Source organism: Erythrolamprus reginae, chromosome 3 (assembly GCF_031021105.1).
Source record: "Erythrolamprus reginae isolate rEryReg1 chromosome 3, rEryReg1.hap1, whole genome shotgun sequence".
Lineage (NCBI taxonomy): Eukaryota > Metazoa > Chordata > Lepidosauria > Squamata > Dipsadidae > Erythrolamprus > Erythrolamprus reginae.
This window is the reverse complement of record NC_091952.1, coordinates 24979887-24996262: the sequence shown is the minus strand read 5'-3', so window position 1 is coordinate 24996262 and position 16376 is coordinate 24979887. Positions and strand designations below refer to the sequence as shown.

Sequence of the window (16376 nt, the reverse complement as noted above, 5' to 3'; positions counted from 1 at the left end):
GGCGGGTGGGTGCTTACAGGGAACGGTGGCCGCCAGCGCTGCTGCAGGAGGACTCGGCGGTGAGAAGGGCGGTAGCGGTGAGTGGGCGAGGTGCAGGTGCAGGTGGACAAGCGGCGGGCAAACAAGCGGCGGGCCGGCGGGCGGCGGACAAGCGGGCGGCGGACAAGCGGGCGGCGGACAAGCGGCGGGCGGCGAGCTGTATGTAGCGGAAGTAAAAACACCATGGAAAAGTGGCACACATGCGCAGATGGTGTTTTTACTTCCGCACCACTATATCGCGAAAAATCGAGTATCACGAGGGGTCTTGGAACGTAACCCTCGCGATACTCAAGGAATCACTGTATTAGGAATCGTCTACGTAGTAACACTTTTAGATTGGCAAGAGAGTGTCGATCGAACCATTCATCGATCAAATAAATATCTTATGACATTATTCTCATATGAGCTCACCTCAGATCACAAAATATGATTTTGTTTCTTGTAAAACTAAAAGCATTTTTAAATTATCCATGGGGTGATTTGATACAAATAGTATTTGTGCTTGAGAAGACTGCCAACTTCTTCCCTATGTAATAGAGCTCCAAATTCTAATAATTATGTTGAACAGAAAAATAAATCCTCTGTTTAACAGGTTTAAAGGAGAAAATAAATAGCTCTCACACTGAACAGTTTCACCTGGAATATTTGTGTCAAAGGTTCAGCAATGGTGAGAAGGCAGGATAAGAGCTCAGTTCCCTTTGGGATGTGATTTCTATAACCAATGGTATTATTTCTTGCCCTATCACACTTTTCTTATTTTTGATCCTGTATCTTTAAATGTATTTTTCCCTTATCTGACCCTTATTATGCCTATGCCTGCTCTATGTTCAGCTGCTTCAATGAGCACAAAGGGCATGGATAGCCTAGAGAAAAGGAGGGCCAGAGCGGACATGATAGCAGTCTACAGGTATACGAGGGGTTGCCACAGAGAGGAGGGGATCACTTTATTCTCCAGGGCACCGGAGGGCCGGACGAGAAACAACGGCTGGAAGCTGACCAAGGAGAGATTCAACCTGGAAATAAGGAAGAACTTCCTGACGGTCAGAACGATCAACCAGTGGAACAACCTACCAGCGGACGTTGTGAACTCCAATACTCTGGATATTTTTAAGAGGAAATTGGACTGCCATTTGGCTGGGATGCTATAGGGTTCCTGCTTAGGCAGGGGGTTGGACTTGATGACCCACATGGTCCCTTCCAACTCTAACAATAAATAAAATAAATAAATAAATAAAAAGCTATACTGATAGCCTGAGGAAAAGTGTTAGATACAAAGAAGACTCCTGTGGGATTCATCTCCTAGTAGGAATCTTTCCTATCCTAGCACTACTATAGAAACCCATCTATTTCTACATAGGTAATCTTAATAAAAAGCTTCTGCTGTGTTAATCCCATATTGATATTAAATGGCCACTATATGGCTGGATTTTCCTTTCCTTCCCTTCTCTGTCCCGGGAAAAGATATGTCTTATACTCCGAAAAATACGGGTAAATACAGGTAAATGAGGATAGTAAGACAGATTTATTTATTCATTCATTCATTCATTCATTCGGGGGTCGGGGCTACACGAATCCCAGCGACCGGTTAGGTCACACAGAGTTGGCCTTCTCCGGGTCCCGTCGACTAAACAATGTCGTCTGGCGGGACCCAGGGGAAGAGCCTTCTCTGTGGCGGCCCCAACCCTCTGGAACCAGCTCCCCCCCGGAGATTAGAACTGCCCCCACCTTCCTTGCCTTTCGTAAACTCCTTAAAACCCACCTCTGCCATCAGGCATGGGGGAATTGAGACATCTCCCCCGGGCCTATACAGTTTATGCATGGTATGTTTGTGTGTATGTTTGCTTTTAATAAGGGTTTTTTAGTGTTTTTTAAATTATTAGATTTGTTGTACATTGTTTTATTGTTGCTGTGAGCCGCCCCGAGTCTGCGGAGAGGGTCGGCATACAAATCTAATTAATAATAATAATAATAATAATAATAATAATAATAATAACAACAACAACAACAACAACAACAATAATAATAATAATAATAATAATAATAATAATTCATTCCAAGATACAATGTAGGTTGAAGAGAATATACATGTAGTAATATATATCAAATAAAGGATAGAAGAAAAGATATAAAAATAAAATACCTCAATGAAGAATAGAGGAAAAGATATATGAATGAAAGAAAAGATAAAGGAGATATAGGAGAGACAACAGGACAGGGGACGGAAGGCACACTAGTGCACTTATGCATGCCCCTTTACTGATCTCTTAGGAACCTGGAGAGGTCAATCATGGATAGTCTAAGGGGAAAATGTTGGGGCTTAGGGGTTGACACTACGGAATCCGGTAATGAGTTCCACGCTACGACAACTCACACTGGTGCGCTTATTTTATTTAATTTATTTAATTTATTAGATTTGTATGCTGCCCCTCTCCATAGACTCGGAGCGGTTCACAACAAAATAACACAGTATAACAAAGCTAATATTAAAAAACATTTAAAAACCCAACATTAAATCCATGCAACACAATCATTCCATGCATAAACTATGTATGCCTGGGGGTATCTTAGTTCCCTTATGCCTGGCGACATAGGTGGGTCTTTAGCAATTTACGAAAGGCAAGGAGGTTGGGAGTGGTTCTAATCTCTGGGGGGAGTTAGTTCCAGAGGGCCGGGGCCGCCACAGAGAAGGCACTCTCCCTGGGGCCTGCCAACCGATATTGTTTAGTCGACGGGACCTGGAGAAGGCCAACTCGGTGGAACCTAATCGGTCGCTGGGATTTGTGCGGCAAAAGACGGTTCCGAAGGTATTCTGGTCCGATGCCATGTAGGGCTTTATAGGTCATTACCAACAGGTCATTACCAACAGCTTATGCAGGCCCCCTTTAAAGACCTCTTAGGAATGGGGTGAGGTCCACCATAGACAGTTTGAGATTGAAACTGCCAGGGTTTGAGGATATAACAATGGAGTCATTGCTTCATTTCATGCTTTTCTTCATGCTGACATCCAAATATCACCACAATTCACAAGTAGACATCAGGCGGGGGCTGCCGGTCCCGCTGCTCCCAGTGTGCTGCATGTGCAGCTTTGTGTCTCTGGCATGCATGTGCGGTGCGTCTGAGCGAGATTTTGCTTCTACACATGCGCAGGAAGCAAAATCTTGCAAGGGGATGCGCGCAAGATATTTAAGTGATTTCTTTTTTTGCATCCGTGCATGTGCAGAAGCAAAATATCGCCAAAATCTCTCATGCGTGCACATCCCCTCGTGAGAGTTTGCTTCCTGTGCATGCGCAGAAACAAAATCTTGCTCGGATACACATGCGCATACACCAGAGACACAAAGCTGCGAGTAGGCAGCTCAACTTTCATGATACCCTTTAAGGATGAGGGATATATGCAGCTCTCTCCATATTCATGTGCTCTCCAATTTAGTAATACAATGATACCTCTACCTAAGAAGCCTCTACTTGCGAACTTTTCTAGATAAGAATCAGGTGTTCAATATTTTTTTGCCTCTTCTCATGAAAACTCAAAACTGTAACCAGAAAAGGCAGAGAGAAGCCTCTGCGGGGCCTCTCTAGGAATCTCCTGGGAGGAAACAGGGCCGGAAAAGGTGGGGAGAAGCCTCCGTGCAGTCTCTCTAGGAATCTCCTGGGAGGAAACAGGGCTGGAAAAGATGGGGAGAAGCCTCCGTGGGGCCTCTCTAAGAATTTCCTGTGGTTTCCCCAATCACATTGATTCCTATGGGAAAGATTGCTTCTTCTTACAAACTTTTCTACTTAAGAACCTGGTCACGGAACGAATTAAGTTCATAAGTAGAGGTACCACTATATAAGGGAATGAAAACAGAGAGCCCAAAGCATCTGAACAATCATCAAGGTCCACAGCAGAACATCTAACACCATGTTACTCTGCGATGAGCCCCAGTGAAATTTTGATTTATGCTGGTAAAAATAATACAGGAGGTTCCCTTTTTCCCACCATGCCGAGTGTTGTGATTCCGTCCGAGGCCCCTCAGGGAACGGCTGATCTTCTGTCGGTTTCCTGCTCAGAGGGGGAGGATGAGGAACAGGAGGTGCAGGCAGACGAGGAGGAGGAATCCCAGGCTGAGGAAGAGGGGGAACAGCCAGAGGCCCCCGAGAGGGAGCTCTCCCCAGCAAGCAGCCTGGATTCCTTAGAGGAAAATGCACAAGCAATAATCGATCTGCGACAGAGAAGAGCAACACAAAGAAGGGACCAATTGGCTAGGTACTTTCAGCACTAAAGAGGCAACAGCTGGGTTTGGGTGTGGTGCTCTCTGGAAAGGCTAAAAGGCAGACCCACCCTTCCTGGCTTGTGGAGTATTATCTTTGGGAGTCCTGGGACCTGGCTGTGATCTTTGGCGTCTTGGAATTCTGGTTTGTGACTTTGAATACTGAAACCTTGGGGGGGAAAGGTGGGGGTCTTATGCTCTACAGTGGTGGGTGTGCCAGCAAGAAGTTTGCTGTATTGTCTGGACATCAGGACTCTGCTGTAAAGTCTCCTAGCCTGCCTGTTGGGAAGAACAGGTTTTTCTCTGTGTTTATTTTTCAAGCTATAAAGTACTTTTGCTTTTACCAGCGTGTCTGGCTGTTTTTTCCAGTTGGTGTTGAGGTCTGGGGGAACCCAGACAGAACACCGAGGGATGGCTATCCTCCCATCATGACTACCCTCCCAAGCTGCCCTCCACTTTGGAAGAGCAAACTCACTACAACCTGCATTGCTATATTTTGCCTCTATGGTTTCCTCTCTGCAGGATATAGGAGCGGGAGTGAGAAAGAAAATCACAGAGCCACAAAATACTAGGCTGTCATTCTACTTGAGGCTAATTGATTGTTTTCTCTGTTTACAGCTACGTCACTAAATGAGAAACAGATGACATAGAACCATAGAATTGAAAAGGGCTATTCATGCCCCCAAGTCCAAAGCTCTGCTCGGTAAAGAAATCCAAATAGAGGATGCAGTTGGGTAATTTAACCTTTGGACCATTATCTCACTGGATAATTGGTTCCATCGTTAAACTGTTCTTATTGTTAGGAAGTTTTGTTCTAACACAAACTTGGAAGCTGAATGCATTATTTGACATTCTGCTTTCTGTAATGATGGAGAACATAGCTTGACCTTGTACAAGGTGTCCTTTCTGATAGCTAAATAGGTTTTCAGACATCATTTCCCAGGACTAACCATCTCTATCAGCTTCCACCATCCCTTTTAAGAGATTTTAATAATTTTTTTTTAAATAGAATAGTAAAGAATAGAATTCTTTATTGGCCAAGTGTGATTGGACACACAAGGAATTTATCTTTGGTGCCTATATTGTCAGTGTACATAAAAGGAAAGATATATTTGTTAAGAATCATGAGGTACAACACTTAATGATAGTCATAGGTACGAATAAGCAATCAGGACACAATCAATATTAATATAAATTATAAGGATATAAGCAATTCTCTGTGTTGGCTTCCTTCTTCTTGCATACAATGTTCAAATATCCTCTGTGTGACCTACCAGGGCTGCCTACTGCCTCTCCAAGTATTTCCACCGACCACACTGCCATTATTGCAATCATTCAGGTGGAAAGAGTGGGAAAAGATACAGACTATATATGATGGTTATCCGGAAAGTAAGGTTACAAGGCACGTAACTCTCGTGGGGAAAGTTGGTATTACTATCGTGTGCTGCAGTGTTTTTCAGCCAGTGTGCCACGGCACACTAGTATGCCGCGGGACATGGTCAGGTGTGCCGCGAGCCCGGCCCGGCTGGAGCTTCCCTGGCAGTGACAGCAAGTGAACCTTTGGGGCCCGGTGGGAGGGCGCCGGCCACTGTTGTCTCTAAGCTGCGTGCGCATGCGCCCGCACAGCCATTAGGAAACCCCCCCCCGCAGAAACATTTTAAGTGGCGCAAAGCCACGCAGTCCCAAATCTCTCCCTTCTCCGGCCAGCAAAGCCAGCTGCCCAGGAAAGCGCCGTGTTTGAAAAGCGTGCATTTAAAAAGCGCGCCGCTTTCCCAGGCAGTCGGCTTGCTGGCCGGAGAAGCGAGTGATCTGGGACTGCGTGGCTTTGTGCCATGATGACAACAATGGCCGCCCTTCGTGGCGCTCCACCACCCGTTCCTGCAAGTAGAAGTCGGGTGCGCTACTGGGAGGCGGAGGCGGTGCATGGCCGGGTGCTGAACACCGTGGACGCCTGGGAGGACGAAGGCGTGGATGTGGCTGCTGCCTCTTAGCTGCAGAGCCGGATGGGGCGGAGGCAAAGGCGACGATGGAGTCCGCGCTGGGGCCATGCGGGGCCACTGATCCAGGGGGCCGTGGACCAGCAAGCCGCCCTCTACTCTCTCTCCGCTCTCGCTCTCTCTTTCTCTCTCTGTTGCCGGCGTGGTGTATGAGAGAGAAAGAGAGAGAGAAAGAATGCAAGAGAGAGAGAGAAAGCAAGAAAGAGAGAAAGAGGGGGGAAGGAGGGAGAGGGAAAGACATAGAGGGAGGGAAGGAGGGAGAGAGAAAGAGCAAAAAAGAGAGGAAGGAAGGAAGGAAGGAAGAAAGAAAGAAAGAGGGATGGAGAGAGAGAGGGAAAGAAAGAGGTAGGGAGGGAGAAATAGGACGAAAGGGAAGAAGAGAGGGTTTTTTTGTCCAAACTTTTTTTAGCACACACACACACACACACAGCTCAATGTTCCCCAGGATTTTGTAAATGTGAATAATGTGCCACAGCTCAAAAAAGGTTGGGAAACACTGGTGTAATGGAAAGCCAGTGGAAGAGAACGAGCAGTGCGAGTGGTCAGGAGATCATCGACTGGCATTGTGGTGAAGGTTAGAGATGAGTGTCCTCATTCCATTTTCTTCCAAGTGCGAAGTGGCATGAATGCTAGCTGCTGCAATGGGTACCCAAGATTTGTGCACGATGGGTGCCCAAGATTTTTCTCGCCATTTGTTGAGTTTTGAATTTTTTGGCTGAAGGAGAATGGGTGATTGCATTGATTGATGTTTGGTCTCTGGAGTATGATGTTAAGCCCAAGTTTCATCTCCTGCCACCATACAGTTGAGAAAAGTCTCACCTTCAATCCCGAAAATCTGTTGATTTTGTGCGCTTCAGTAACCATCTTGGGCACCCATCGCAGCAGCGTTCATGCCCTTAGCATCCAGGTAGCATATTACAACACACACTTTGCACTTGGAGGGAAATGGAATGAGGATGCTCATCTCTAATCTTCACCCCAACGCCAGTCGATGACCACTGGCACTGCTTGTTCTCTTCCTCTGGCTTCCTGCCACCTGATAGTAATACCAACTTCCTCCATGAACATTCCCTGCAAGAGCAACGTGCCTTGTAACCTCATATATATCTCAGTGTTGTTCATTCTGTTGTTTTCCAAGTAACTGAATTCACACAATTTTATTTAACTATTATTTATTAATCAAATTTGTATGTCACCCTTCTCTGCAGACTCGGGGCAGCTAACAACAGTAATAAAACAATATAAACAAATCTGATATTTAAGTTAATTTTACAAAGAAACCCCAATTTAAGAGACAAATCATACATACAAACATTCCATGCATAATTTTTTTTATAAGCCATGGGGAAGGGAATATCTCAATTCCCCCATGCATGACGACAGAGGTGGGTTTTAAGGAGCTTACGAAAGGCAACGAGGATGGGGGTAACTCTGATATCTGGGGGGAGTTGGTTCCAGAGGGCCGGGGCCGCCACAGAGAAGGCTCTTCCCCTGGGTCCCGCCAAATGGTATTGTTTAGTCAACGGGACCTGGAGAAGGCCAACTCTGTGGGACCTAACCGGTCACTGGGATTCATGTGGCAGAAGGCGGTCCCGGAGGTATTCTGGTCCAATGCCATGAAGGGCTTTATAGGTCATAACCAACACTTTGAATTGTGACCGGAAACCGATTGGCAATCAATTCAGAGTGCGGAGTGTTGGTGTAACATGGGCATATTTAGGAAAGCCCATGATAGCTCTCGCAGCTGCATTCTGCACGATCTGGAGTTTCCGAACACAATACAATCTACATACCTCTGACCTCAAGAAAACAAAACACAGTAAGATGCTATGCCCAAATGGGGAAGAAAAAAATTATATTAACACTTGAACTTATAGCTTGGTTCATTCAACAACTAAAACAATGATCAAGTTTCCATAATATACTGAAAAATAGATTTCCCAGTCTTTTAGCTATAATGCTTTGTGCAAACCCAGCCATTGTGTTTAATTTCAATTGTCATAATCCCCCAGCCAGCTGTTGGTTGGGAAATTTTGGCAATTAGTCTTACACATCTGGAAAGTACTACGTTGAGGAAACCGTGTGTGTGTTTGTGTGTGTGCAAGTCTCTCTGTGTGTATTTCAATCTGTAATTTATTTACTAGTGTGCCATGCATTTTGTTTCAACACAGACATTCCATTACATTAAGTACAGTAATACCTTGTCTTACGAACTTAATTGGTTCTGGAAGTAGGTTCGTAAGGCGAAAAGTTCGTAAGACAAAACATTGTTTCCCATATTATTTTGTTTGGTGATGGTACACACATTTATATTTTTGAATTTATGTTTTTTCTTTCTGTAAAAATTTTAAAAAATCAATTAAAAATATATTTAAAAAAAGAAGGAAACAATGTAAAAGCGATTAATGCGTGCAAAGGGAGAAATAATCGCAAAATGGCACTTCACTGGGCACCACCGCCTGGCTGTCAACTTTTAAAACAGCCAGGGGGCTTCTTGGCGTTCTCCCGAACCCGAATCCGAACTTTTTACTGAGAAGCACCGCTGCAAGGCTGTCATCTTCTGAAACAGCCGGGGGGCTTCTCGGCGTTCTTTTGAATGCCAAACTCGGAAATTCGGGTTCAGGTTCCGGAGGCTGCCGAGAAGCGCCCAGCTGTTTCAGAAGGTTACAGCTGGGTGGCGCCACCGGACGGAGCACCATTTTTGCAATTGGTGGCGGCGTTTTCGGCCGATCTGGAGGCTGGAAAGGAGGTGGGGAATCCTAATAGGGAATTCCATGGGCGGAGCTTTGACGTCACGAAGATGTCCTTCCTGACGTCAAAGCTCCGCCCATGGAATTCCCTATCGGGATTCCCCACCTCCTTTCCAGCCTCCAGATCGGCCGAAAATGCCACCGTGGATTGTAAAAACGGCGCTCCGCCAGGCGCTGCCACCCGGCTGTAACCTTCTGAAACAGCCGAGCGCTTCTCGGCGGCCTCTGGAACCTGAACCTGAACCCGAACCTCCGGGTTCGGCATTTGGGAGAATGCCGAGAAGCCCCCTGGCTGTTTCAGAAGCTGACAGCCGGGTGGTGGCGCTTCTCGGCGGCCTCCCGAACCCAAACCCGAAAAGTATGGGTTTGGGTTTGGGTTAACGCTGGGAAGCCCCCCGGCTGTTTTAAAAGGTGACAGCTGGGCGGCGGCACCCAGCGGAGCGCCATTTTGCGATCTGCGGTGGGTTCGTAAGCCGAAAAAAGTTCGTAAGAAGAGGCAAAAAAATTCCGAACCCCGGGTTCGTATCACGAGGGGTTCGTATCACGAGGGGTTCGTATCACGAGGGGTTCGTATCACGAGGTACCACTGTAAATCTACCTTCTAGGAAGAAACTGATATTTCTCTAGGAGTTGCGAGTCAGTTTTTCTCAGGATAGAGATGTCAGTTATATCCACAGGCATAGAAGACAAAGATGGACAGTGGGAAAAGACCATTAAAATAAGGGAAGGGTGGGGGACGTGTTGGAATTAAGCTAATATAAAGACGGAATTATAATTTCATATTGACAGAGGTGAATCAGCTGTTTTTGTGACTTCTTCCTGACTCACAACAAATACTTTTATCTAGCCAAGCATGTCAAATGGCCTTAAGCTGAATTCAGACCAAAAGACTATTCAACTCATCCTGAGTTGAACTGGCTGTCTGAAAATTTTTGACAAGCCTGGCAATTTCCATGTGGTATATTATCTAAAAATAACAGAATGGTATAGTATCCCCTGATCTAATATTGTGGGCTGGCTCCACAACTGAAATCTCCACAGGTTTCATTAGATAAACTTATTCAGTACAGTAGTACCTCTAGATACGAGCTGCTCCACATGCGAGTATTCCAAGTTATGAGCTGCGACATGAGCAAAATTTCTGTTTGACACCCGAACTCAAATTCGGGATACGAGCCGAGCTTCCACTAGGTGGCGCAAGAATCTCCTTGCTTCTGGTTATCTCGGCACGAAAAATAAAGTCTAAAAACATTCGTTCGAGATGCGAGTTGATCGACTTAACAGCTCGGGTCTGGAGGCAGTGAAAGCCGCTAGTCTTCGATGCTAGCAGTGTGCTCTCCGAGGGGAGTGCGGCTGCATCTGGCAATCATGGGCGCGCCCGTTACCATAGGATTTGACTTCTGCACATGCGCAGCAAGCATAATTTTGTGAGATGATGCATGAGAAAGCAAGATTTTGGCAATTTTTGGCAATATTTTTGCTTCCGCGCAAGCACAAAAGCGAAAAATTGGCCAAAATTGGAGAAATCTCGCTCACATGAATGTCCACACATGAAATTTTGCCTGCTGCACATGAAAAGAAGCCAAATGTTGCACAGGGCAATGGGGCATGCGTTGGGGGGGCGCAGCTGCACACGCATCCCGGAATTTCCTACTGGAACGGAGCACCTGAACGCACCAGCTGCTGCCCATCACTGGAGGGAGGAATCATAATTGACAAGATGGCAGATGTAATGTTAGAATCCAAGCCACGCCCACAAAGGGGTTGGGCTTTTGCAACAATGACATACCTGCCATCTTGCCTGTTAAAATCCACCCTGCATAAATCCTGATGTTTATATAAAACGTTTTACACAACCAAATGATTAAAGTTTGTTGCCAAATCAAAGCCAGAAGTGCACACAGATGACTGATTCAGCTGGATTCAATAACTTCTTAACATAATAACAGATGAATTTACAATACCATTAGCAGAGTTCTTCTTCAGTGCAGTTACAAGTCAACACAAACAGGAGTTAGTTTCATTTCAGCAGAGAGCACAGAGAGGAGAGTGGAGACTGGAGCCACACCTAGCCTTAAGCTTAAATTCCAGTTTCGATTCTCTGCACCAACTCAGAAGTGGTTAGCTCTCATTGGCTGACTTTGTTGCTATGCCTATTCATTGGCTGACCTTGTTACCATTGGCTCTCCCAGTCCCTGAATATCTTAATACAAATGAATAACCTATTTCACACAACATTTTAAGGCAATGCCAAACCGCCAACCTTTCAACTCCAATTTAATCTAGTCTGAGTTTGAAGAAACCAAATCCAGGATAAGACTGATGCTGTTTTGGCTTCAAGTGAAGCTAAGCAAGTATAATGTAGAGTGGGTGCCAGGAATTTAATATACGAATGGCTTGACAAAAAGAAACAATATGATGCATGAAAATTGAATAAATATTGATTAATAATAATAATAATAATAATAATAATAATGAATAAGATAATGTACAATATTAATACCAAAATTGAGAAATATGTATAATAATGAGTGTTATAATTACATCTCTAATTGATGTAAAATAAATAATGAAGTTAACAAAAGAAATTTTAAAGCATAGAATAGGAGTCGATATGTGTACCATAATAGGATTAATAGATATCTACGTATATTTGTTATGCAGATGGTTTTTTACAATTTTATTTTTTCTTTTCTTTTTTCTGTATGTTTTTTTTTGTGTTTTTTTCCTCTTTTTTGTGGTGTTATTTTTCTCTTATTTTGTACTTTGTTTTTAAAGTTTATGATAGCTGTATACAGGTACTTAAGGGTTGTCATGGAGAGGAAGGAGTCACACTATTTTCCAGAGCACCAGAGGGCCAAACAAGGAACAACAGTTGGAAGCTGACCAAGGAGAGATTCAACCTGGAGATAAGGAAGAACTTCCTGAGGGTCAGAGCGATCAACCAGTGGAACAGCCTGCCAGCGGAAGTTGTGAATGCCCCACCTCTGGAAGTTTTCAAGAGGAGACTGGACTGCCCTCTGGCTGGGGAGGTGCAGGGTTTCCTGCTTGAGCAGGGGGTTGGACTTGATGACCTGTAAGGTCCCTTTCAACTCTAACAAATAAAATAAAAATAAAATAAAATATACCAATAAAAATTATTTTTTTAAAAAAAAGAAGAAGGGGTGCCAGAACCTGGAGTTGGAATTAAAAGAGGGATCAGTCTAGAATCCCTATGCAGCAATCAACAAATTAACTCCAACCCCTCCTTGAGTTCTGTTGACTCTTATCTAGCCTTGAGGCAAAATAGCCAGCCTATAAATTTTATACATAAATACCCCAATCCAGTTAATTAAGAAGATTCCAGTGCATAGCTGGACCTTCATGTGTGAACATGTTCTTTTGTTCCTGGCATGTAGTATTTTCAACAAATCATAGTTAACACAACTGTGATTAAACATAATGTTGGAACCGCCATTACATGTCCTTATTCTCTACGGAGGAAGGTTGCAGAGAAAGGTTGGACCTGCCCCTCCGGTCCCCGATCGTCCCAAATGGGTCTTACGTGAGGGAGCCTCCCCGTCCCCCCCCCTCCCCGCGAGCCTAGGAGTGGGTCAGATTGATATGAACTCAATATGTATAGTCTAGAGGACAGAAGGAAAAGGGGGGACATGATCGAAACATGTAAATATGTTAAAGGGTTAAATAAGGTCCAGGAGGGAAGTGTTTTTAATAGGAAAGTGAACACAAGAACAAGGGGACACAATCCGAAGTTAGTTGGGGAAAAGATCAAAAGCAACGTGAGAAAATATTATTTTACTGAAAGAGTAATAGATCCTTGGAACAAACTTCCAGCAGACGTGGTTGGTAAATCCTCAGTAACTGAATTTAAACATGCCTGGGATAAACATATATCCATTGTAAGATAAAATACAGGAAATAGTATAAGGGCAGACTAGATGGACCATGAGGTCTTTTTCTGCCGTCAGTCTTCTATGTTTCTATGTTTCTATTCTCTATTGCTATACCCATTTACCTAACAACAAATACTAATTAAATTCAGTGAGAAATATTGTATTTTGGTGTAGAAATACACTAGTTTGCCACTGGATCACATCTGTAATTAGCTTTGGTTCCTCACCCTTTAAAGGGGTGAATAATAAAGATTCCTGCACGAAGCAAAATAAATATGACCCGACAGTCTATTTTAAGCATACTCCTAATAATGATTTTTCTGTGATTTCCAGCACATCCTTCTGCAATCCCTCAGGTCAATACATCTTCAAGCTTAGTATGAAGTGGAAAGACATGTGGTCTCAAGCATATTTACTCGGAAATGAGTTTATGGAAGAGTTTAGCTCAGTTTATTTAGTGGAGGTTTGTGTTTGAGGCCTGAGCACCAAAAGCAGAGAAACAGATTATTATTTTTGTTGGTCCAAGTGTATATTTTCAAGGGATCCCAAATATGAACATATAAAGAATATAAGAAAGTCCAACATTTGACATGGCTTAGTTTCCAACCAAATGCAGACCAGAAGAAGATGGACTATGGCCTTCTTCCCATCTTTGCTCCCTTCCTACGATTATACTTCCTGTATATACTATATACAGTGATACCTCATCTTACAAACGCCTCGTCATACAAACTTTTCGAGATACAAACCCGGGGTTTAAGATTTTTTTGCCTCTTCTTACAAACTATTTTCACCTTACAAACCCACCGCCGTCGCTGGGATGCCCCACCTCCGGACTTCCGTTGCCAGCGAAGCACCCATTTTTGCGCTGCTGGGATTCCCCTGAGGCTCCCCTCCATGGGAAACCCCAACTCTGGATTTTTGTATTTTTGCGATGCTGCAGGGGAATCCTAGCAGCGCAAAAATGGGCGCTTCGCTGGCAACAGAAGTTTGGAGGTGGGGCTTCCCAGCGAGGGGAGCCTCAGCGAAATCACAGCATCACAAAAACACGGAAGTCTGGAGGTGGGTTTTCCCATGGAGGGGAACCTCAGGGGAATCCCAGCAGCGCAAAAATGGGCGCTTCGGCTGGCAAAAGGGGTGAGTTTTGGGCTGGCACGTATTAATCGCTTTTCCATTGATTCCTATGGGAAACATTGTTTTGTCTTACAAACTTTTCACCTTAAGAACCTCGTCCTGGAACCAATTAAGTTTGTAAGACAAGGTATCACTGTACTTCCTGCTATTAGGTACAATGTTCATCGTTCTCTAGGCATTAAACAACCATCAAGTGTTAGAGCCATTCCTAGCCTGTTTGCCAGGAATGTTTTCTGTTCTCTTTTAAAACCACCTAAATTAATATCTATCCCCACATCTGATGCTAGGAAATTTCATGGTTTAATTTAGGTTGTGCAAAGAATTCCTCCTCCTTTGCTTTCCGTTCTGAGTGTCTAGAGGAGGAGGAAGGAGAACTGTGAGGAAGGAGAACTTGGCTCTAGAAGCATTTTCCATACGACCCAAGCACCCTTTCGTAGGCTTCCCTTCCTTCTTTTCCATCGGAGCTCTTCTAAAAAGCCAGCCCTTTTAATCTTTTTTTTTTCTTATGAAGGGGAGCCAGTCTAATCACCCAGCATCCTTCTAATTGGCTTTGTTGGCATCTTTCCCCATCTATAGCATCACGTCTGACATGTGGCGACCAGGATTGTATACAGTCTCCAAACTGTAGCCTCACTATAAATTGCTTCAACGGCATTTCTCTGCTGGTGAGGGTTTCTTCCCGTCCACCCCCCAATGAAACACAGAGTTTCTCGCCCCCTTTTCCATTATTCTGGCTGGGTTTTCATTCAGCCCAGAAACTCTTAATTTATGGCGTTTGTCTCTTCTGCTTAGTCCCTATGGCTAGCTCAGATTGAGGTGCTGAAATTTGGAGTCATTTTTTTCCAAGGGAGAAAGCAGCCTTAAAGCAGAGTTAGAATTGTCTCCATAAGCCAGCCGGACACCCTCTCTCCCTCTCCCTCCGTCTCTCTCTCTCTCTCTCGCTCTTTCTCTGTCACTCTGTCTCTCTATGAGTCTCTGTCTCTATCTCAGTCTCTCTCTCCCTCCCTCTCTCTCTCTCTGTCTCTCTGTGTTTCTCTGTGTGTGTGTGTGTGTGTCTTTCTCTTTCTGTTTCTGTCTCTGTGTGTGTGTGTGTGTGTGTGTGTGTGTGTGTGTTTCTCTCTGTCTCTCTCTCTCTGTCTCTCTCTTTCTTTCTTTCTTTCTTTCTTTCTTTCTCTCTCTCTCTGTCTCATGTGTGTGTGTTTCTGTCTCTGTTTCTTTCTGTCTCTCTGTGTGTTTCTCTCTGTGGGTGTGTCTGTCTCTGTTTTTTTCTCTCTCTCCCTCCTTCTCTCTCTCTCTCTCTTCCTGTCTCTCTCTTCTCTCTTTCTGTCCCTGTCTCTTTCTGTTTCTCTCTCTGTCTCTGTTTCCTTGTCTCTCTCTCTCTTCCTGTCTCTCTCTTCTCTCTTTCTGTCCCTGTCTCTTTCTGTTTCTCTCTCTGTCTCTGTTTCCTTGTCTCTCTCTCTCTTCCTGTCTCTCTCTTCTCTCTTTCTGTCCCTGTCTCTTTCTGTTTCTCTCTCTGTCTCTGTTTCCTTGTCTCTCTCTCTCTTCCTGTCTCTCTCTTCTCTCTTTCTGTCCCTGTCTCTTTCTGTTTCTCTCTGTGTCTCTGTGTCTCCTTGTCTCTCTCTCTCTCTCTCCCTCCTTCTCTCCCTCCTTCTCTCTCTCTCTCTCTCTCTGTCTTCCAAACACGTCTTTAAATCAAAAAGTCTGGGATCCTATGCCAGTTTCTCCTGACCTGAGTCAATTCAACACACACACACAAACACACCCTAACTTCCAGGTAAGGCACCGGCACCGGCAGGCTTAAACTCCTCCCTCCCGCCCCGTCCCCTCCCCAAAGGCTCCGCTTCACCTTCCCTCCTCGCCCCCCCCCCCTCCACCACCTCCTACCTTCTGCTACATCTCCAGAAGCGGCGCCCGGAGGGGGCGAGCAGCTTTTTCCGTCCCCCTGGACAGCGACGCCACCGAGCGCACGAGCGGCTCCCCAGCCCGGTTGGATGGGGAAGACCCGGGTCTCTCCACGCCCTCTGGGTTGTCCTCCGTCCCTCCTTCCCGGCTGGCTCTGGAGATGCGCCCGCGGCTCGCTCGCTCGCTTTTCCCCCGGCAGCTCCTCCTGTTGCTGGGCTCTCGCTTGCCTGCGACGTCCCGATAGCACGCAGCTTATCGAGCCCTCGCAGCTTCTCGCCCGACTCGGGCGCCTCTTCCTGGAAAGACGCGCGCGGCGGGGAGGCCGGGGACGAGGAGCAGCTGCCTGCTTGTCGCCGCCTCTGCTCCGCGCCTCTTGCGCCTTCTCCGCCTCCTCGACCCCCTCCTAGGCTC

General features: G+C 45.3%; 1 protein-coding gene across 1 annotated transcript in view; it reads right to left on the bottom strand.

Annotated features, from left to right (window-relative positions):
• Positions 1 to 16121, bottom strand: part of RIPOR3 (RIPOR family member 3) — a 183517-nt gene extending 167396 nt beyond the window's left edge. The window contains exon 1 of the mRNA XM_070744624.1: positions 15948 to 16121. The gene's annotated coding sequence lies outside the window, so the exon portion shown is untranslated. The remainder of the gene's footprint in view (positions 1 to 15947) is intronic.
• Between the last annotated feature and the right edge of the window lie 255 nt (positions 16122 to 16376).